The 6,703-nt window shown below is 49.6% G+C and overlaps 1 protein-coding gene across 11 annotated transcripts in view; it reads left to right on the plus strand.

The window, feature by feature from the left end:
• Positions 1-5,829, plus strand: part of VEPH1 (ventricular zone expressed PH domain containing 1) — a 76,048-nt gene extending 70,219 nt beyond the window's left edge. For 9 of the 11 annotated variants that reach the window (XR_014957429.1, XR_014957430.1, XR_014957427.1 and 6 more), the window contains one exon: positions 99-5,829. The gene's annotated coding sequence lies outside the window, so the exon portion shown is untranslated. The remainder of the gene's footprint in view (positions 1-98) is intronic. The other 2 variants (XR_014957423.1, XR_014957422.1) reach the window with 2 other exon arrangements.
• Positions 5,830-6,703: the final 874 nt, after the last annotated feature.

The following is a 6,703-nucleotide window of genomic DNA, read 5'->3' on the forward strand; positions in this document are numbered from 1 at the left end:
AGCTCAGCCGTGACAGGACCTGACACTGCACTTGGTGGCTCGTCCATGTGCTCGTGTTCCTCAGCTCCTGAAGGTGCCTTTGTCCATGTCTTCCTCAGGTCCTGGAGGTGGCTTTGTCCACATCCGTGTGTTCCTCAGCTGCTGGAGGTGGCTCATCCATGTCCATGTGTTCCTCAGCTCCTGGAGGTGGCTTGTCCCTGCTGGCACACACTCCTCAGCTCCTGCCCCTCAAGAGCCGGGTAAGCCTAGCCAGCCAAGCCACCCTCATCTTTCTTTTTCTGCCCTTCAAAGCTGCAGACTCATGAGGAAAGCTCTAAAAATAGTTTAGGGTCTCGTCACGGTGACAAATGTGCTCCTGCTGGAGCTATATCTGTCCCTGACGTGAGCGGTGCAGGATACAGCCTGTTCTCCTGTGTCCCTCTGTGCCAGTGGCTCTGCTGTGACCTGCTCCAGCTGAACACCCTGCCCTGCACTGCCCTGCTCCCTCCTGCCCCGCCAGCCCGCAGCTGGCACGGACCTGGGACACCCACACCTGCACACGAGGACAAAGAGGGGACCCGAGGACAACCCCAGGCACATTCCCCACTCAGGCCTGTCCCCATCAGGAGGATCCAGCGTGCAAGAGCCCCTTGCTGAAGCCGAGGGGGTTTGGGAACCTGGGCCATGCTCAGCATCATCTCTCCCAGGTGCTTTTCCCCAGTTTTCTTACCCAGCACACCCACAGCATTCCAGTGGGCCAGATGGGATTTCAGGACACACTGGTGGGGATGTCCCCCAGGCTGCTTGTGGGTTTCTCCCCGTTCCCAGAGGTGGCCAGAAGGGTTTGTCACCCGCCCAGGACGAGCTGTGCCACCAGGGACATGAAGCAGCCTGTTTGTTCCTGTCCCACCTTCACAGTTTCGGGTGTCACCGGCAGTGCTGAGTCAAACCCGGGGCACAGCAGAAACCACCTGCCCTCGGAGCCACGAGGCAGCAGAGATGTCACCACATCGCTGTCACCCCGCGGGGCAATTACCTGCTGCGGTGCAAAGCTCTCCTTCCACCCCCCGAGCTGCCCACACAAAATTCCAGCTCTCCTTCCACCCCCCGAGCTGCCCACATGGAATTCCAGCTCTCCTTCCAGCCCCCGAGCTGCCCACACGGAATTCCAGCTCTCCTTCCATACCCCCCAGCTGCCCACACGGAATTCCAGCTCTCCTTCCAGCCCCCGAGCTGCCCACACAAAATTCCAGCTCTCCTTCCACCCCCCGAGCTGCCCACATGGAATTCCAGCTCTCCTTCCACCCCCCGAGCTGCCCACACGGAATTCCAGCTCTCCTTCCAGCCCCCGAGCTGCCCACACGGAATTCCAGCTCTCCTTCCAGCCCCCGAGCTGCCCACACGGAATTCCAGCTCTCCTTCCACCCCACGGAATTCCAGCTCTCCTTCCACCCCACGGAATTCCAGCTCTCCTTCCACCCCCCCGAGCTGCCCACACGGAATTCCAGCTCTCCTTCCACCCCACGGAATTCCAGCTCTCCTTCCACCCCACGGAATTCCAGCTGCTCGTGGCCAGGCCATGCAGGGACACACCCTGTGGAAGAGCTGAAGCTGCTCACACCCAACCCCAGCAGGGAGAGAAGCTCAAGGATCCAGCCTTAAAGGTCGTTATTGCTGCTGATCTATGCCCCAGTGGGACTTGATAAGATCCAATAAATCAAATTCCACCTGCTTTTCCTGGAAATAGCAGCGTGTCTCAAGAAGAAAAGCAGGGTTGAGTTGTAAATGTGCTGGAAAATAGGTTTGAACTTCAGTGACTTCAAGCCTGATGTTCAATTTGTAAATGCATCAAACTGCTATATTTGTATATTTATTTCTATTAATACTGTTGTTGCACACAGGTGAGCTGGTGATCATCAGTGTGTAGGAAAAGCTAATTTTAATACATGGTGAGTATTCCTTACTTGTTTTCCCAATACCTTTGATGGAAGTTCAAGCAATTTGTGTGTGTTGTGATGGGAAACCTGAAGCCTCGAGTCCATAAACTCATTAATTGAGATAAATGGGCTTCATTTAGACACTAAACCTTCTGAAAAATCTGTATAACACTCACAAAAACGCAGATTTACTGAGAAATCAAAATGCAACAAATGCTGTGGTTTGAGTATGAGGTTTTAAGAGCAGAAATTTTCCAGTCCTACAGTGAATTTTACGTTCTAGGTGACAGAATAATTGAAACAAACCTGCTTTCATACGTGAATGTTTAAATCGTTTGGTGTTCCTTTAAGCCAGTGCCTCCAGTGCAGTAAATGAGAAATGAGTGAGAGGAATTCTGCTGGAACGGAGGCAGGGAGGGACTGGGGGCTGGAAGGTAAAGGCTCAGTTAAATGGAACAGAGAAACATTTCCAGCCAGGTGTATCCCGACTGCCCTGGTTTCGCAGCCGCTTATTCACGCTGCAAACTCGGGGTGTGACCCCACTGCCCAGTTCCCCTTTTCTCTTTCAAAACCAGTGAGTAAGAGCTTAAAGAACTCGCCCTCTGGGAACGATTTCAAATAATCCTCCTTGTTCCTCTGAGCTAATTCAGAGACAGAATTGGCTCTAGAAATCTTTCACAAAGGTATCTAACAAATTTCTCTTCAAGTGATAATTTGGCAGAGCAAAAATACTGTTTATCCAGCTGGGATAACTCCCTTTGCCAAGTTGTTGTTTTTTTTTTTTTTTTTGGCACCAAACTTTTCTATCAATGCAAACCCAGTACTTGACATATGCCAGGGCTGTACTTGCCATCAGAAGTCCTGTTCCAGCTGATAATGCAGATTTTTATGACTGAGAGGGAAGGGAATTCTAGATTCTCTGTTAATTTATCACATTCAGCATGAAGAATGAAAGTCAACCTCCTAAATTACTTGATAAAAAAAAAAGAAACAACTTTCAACTGATGTTTTGCTTTGGAGATTTAGAATTTAGTTAATAAATTCATCAATAAGTTGATCTAAGCATATTCTGCATTGTCTTAGTCTCACCTATTTGACTTGACAACAGAAACTTTTTGATATCAGCTCATGTCAAAATATTTTGCTGTGTAAATTCCTGTGATGTTTTCTTACAGCCATCTCTCTTCAAGGAAATCGGACTTTTCTGTCATCACAGATTATTATTTTCCCAAAATAATCCTTTCTTTCCTGTGAAGGTAATTGCACACTGTAATTTGTAGTAATTTGCTAAGAAACGTTTTGTATTTTGTTCTGGGAAACATTTGTTGCCAGGCCTGTAAATCCTGAGGGGATTTAGGCACTGCCCACCAGAAGAGAGAGTTTGGGATATCCAAAACTCACTTTCCATGAGGTGTTTCCTTTTTCCCCTTTTTTTTATCGCTCAGCTTTGGTGTCTCTCGCTGCAATCAGACACCTGGAAGAACAAAATCAATTTACATTTGTGTACAACTGATTTGAGAAGGAGCTTGCATGGCCTGCAGAGCTCCAGGCCAAGGGCTCCTTCATGCCTCATCGTGACTCAAGCAGCAATTATTGATTGGTGTTATTTTCCAGCAGTGTCCTGGCAACAAAGCACTGCTCCTGCTGCCGAGGGGACGAGGCACTGCGGGCCTTTATCGAGTTCAAAAATACTCACATAAAAACACCAAGGATTGAACAAGTGTGAAAAATGCAGATTATACTATTGGCTCTTCGCACGTATTAAATGGAATACTATATGTATTATGGAGGGTTATTCTGTAATACTGTGTTAATCCTTTTTAAGTGGTGTGTTAAATATAGTTTTAGGTTACAACATAATGTTAAAATAGAAACTGTGTGATGTAAGGTATTTTTTTACTAGCTCAAGACAGGGATAAGATAATCAACAAACTCTTTGCACAGAGATAACAGCAACAGGAAATCTAAGGAGTTACAGCCTCTGTATTGGAAAAAACATTCTTCCACCATCTCTTCATCATTATGGAACCACCAGGATTAAGGGGAAGTTGACAAAACCCAGAAAAATTCTTAATTTGCAAGGAATTTATTCACCATGTATGAGATATATGAATATGCAACAGCCTGTTGCTTTTAAGGGTTATTCTTTTGCTCACAAGGTCTGTTTTTGGCAGCTCAGTGCCCAAAAACATCCGGACATCTGTAATTCTTTGCTTTTTATTGTCTCGTAGTGTCCCAATCCTAACTGTCCAAATTTTTATTACTCTAATTTTATTACTATTTTTATAAGTATTTTATTACTAATAAACTCTTAAATTTTTTTTTAAAAACAAGTGATTGGCATTTTTCACAGCAAGTATAAATCTCTCCAGCTTTTTGAAACATCAAAGTGTATCCTGGAAAACTGGAATGCATTAAAAGTAATAAATTATGGATGTGCACATGGAAAAAAAAAAAAAGTGGGCAAATTCCACTGCGCTGATACCTGATGCTTTTTTGACTCCTTTTTTTGTCTTTTTTGTTCCTTTCCAGCCCCTTTGGTAGCTGGCAGGGGAATGGAAAGTGCTGTTTGCCTTCTGCAAATACCACCTAAGCCAGGATTTCACCTCAGAACAATCCGAAGGTCAGAGGCAGCTTTTCCCAGCTCTCCTTTTATGACTATTTCTTTCATCTCCAGCACATTCTGTGGGCTGTGAATTGCTTTTGCCATTGCAGAGGTGTTTAGCACCAGTATTTGGGTTCATAGGACTTTTTTTGTGGCTCTGTTATCACAGCTCCAAAACCTGTTCCAGGTGGGTGGTGAGATTTTTTTTAATTCCGTGTGAAATTGTTTTTAAAAATCTCAGGGATTGTACAGCACAGGGCTTTAAGAGGGGAGGTTGTCAAAAGGCCAGGAAAATAGGGTGAACTTCCAAATAAGTGAATAATAAATAATGTCCTTTCCAAATAGGCAGGATCCCTGCTGAGCCATGAACCCGCACATAAAACAGCTCCCAATTAAATGATTTATTTCCATTAAAAAACCACTATTTTGGTGATAGTTACCGACTCTGAAACCCCAAAATATAACAGGAAAAGAAGGGTAAAAACCAAACGTACTGCAGCGACCTTTCTAAAAAAAGGTTCGTAAAACGGGAGGTACTCTGTAAAACGGAGGATTCAAAAGAAGGCTCTGCTCCACACCCTGTGAGGAGGATGAGCAGACCTTGAGAACCTCAGTGTCCTCCTCAGGCTGATCCTGTGGCTCCTGGGGGAGCTGGGAAGGGAATGGAGCTCCAGGAGGGGAAAGGAGCTGGGAAGGGTTTGGAGCCCCAGGAGGGGCTGAGGGAGCTGGGAAGGGTTTGGAGAATCCTGAGGGAGCTGGGAAGGGTTTGGAGAATCCTGAAGGAGCTGGGAAGGGTTTGGATCCCCAGGAGGGGCTGAGGGAGCTGGGAAGGGTTTGGAGCCCCAGGAGGGGCTGAGGGAGCTGGGAAGGGTTTGGAGAATCCTGAGGGAGCTGGGAAGGGTTTGGAGCCCCAGGAGGGGCTGAGGGAACTGGGAAGGGGCTCATCCTGGAGAAAAGGGGGATCAGGGGGGACCTTGTGGCTCTGCACAGCTCCTGCCAGGAGGGGACAGCCGGGGGGTCGGGCTGTGCCCCAGGGAACAGGGACAGGACAAAGGGAAATGGGCTCAGGCTGGGCCAGGGCAGGCTCAGGGTGGAACCAGCAGGAATTTCTCCATGGAGAGCGTGGTCAGGGATTGGAACTGCCCAGGGAGGTCTGGAGTGCCCATCCCTGGAGGTGTCTCGGGAAGAGCAGGACGTGGCACTCAGTGTTCTGGGCTGGTGCCAAGGTGGGGATCGGCCATTCGTGGACTCGATGCTGGAGGTTTTTTCCAGCCTCTGGGATGCTGTGGGTGCTCCCGAGGGCTCCCCGCGGGCGGGGGCAAGGCGGGACCCGCTCCCTACACAACATGGCGGGCACGGCCCCTCAGACGCCGCTGCCACTCAAACCCAGCCAGCCAATCAGAGGCCGCGTCTGCCGCGGGGGGGCGGGCTGTGGCGGTTGGCGCGCGCGAGCAGTTAGGGCCGCGGAGGGATCCGGGGCGCGCGGCGCGGGATGTGCGGCAGGTGCGGCGGCCGTTCCCAGAAGTGACGCAACCGCCGGGGCCGCGCCGGCGGCCGCGTCCGCGTGGTCGCGACAGCGGCGGGGATGTCGCGACATGCGGGCCCTGCCGGGAGCGCTGGGACACCTCTATGACACCGCTGTGACACCTCTGCGACACCGCTGCCACCGCCAGCGCGGGGTCCGGGGGCAGCGGAACGCGCGGCCGCTGTGCTCTTCCGCGCGCCTCGCCACGTGAGAATGTTTCCTCCTTTATGATGGATTTATGAGCTACAACGGCTAAAACGGCTGGAGCTGTTTCATTTTTATTTTGTTTTTCTTTAATAAATGAAGCTGGAGGTAACTTCCCGCTGGACATTTCCAGTCTGGAAGGCGCAGCCCACCTTTGTAGTAGCCAATACTACCCCACAATCACCTTAATTGAAATTTAAGGATCTTTTTCCCAATGTGACATATCCCGAGCGCCACAACCTCTAAGACAGGCTTGGATCCAGGTCCCGAGCCTCGGTTAAGCAGCTATGCGGTATTTCTGTATTTTTCTATCTATTCTGTGCCACGTCTCCGCCCATGGCAGGGGCTGGACTGGAGCCACCCTGGAAGGGCCTTCTCAGCCCCAACTCCTGCGGTGATTCTGTGTATTTCCAGCTTTATCCAGCACCGTTCCCGCCCCCTGGTTATTGTGCA

The sequence above is a fragment of the Lonchura striata genome, chromosome 9 (genome assembly GCF_050655825.1).
Source record: "Lonchura striata isolate lonStrDom1 chromosome 9, ASM5065582v1, whole genome shotgun sequence".
Classification (NCBI taxonomy): domain Eukaryota; kingdom Metazoa; phylum Chordata; class Aves; order Passeriformes; family Estrildidae; genus Lonchura; species Lonchura striata.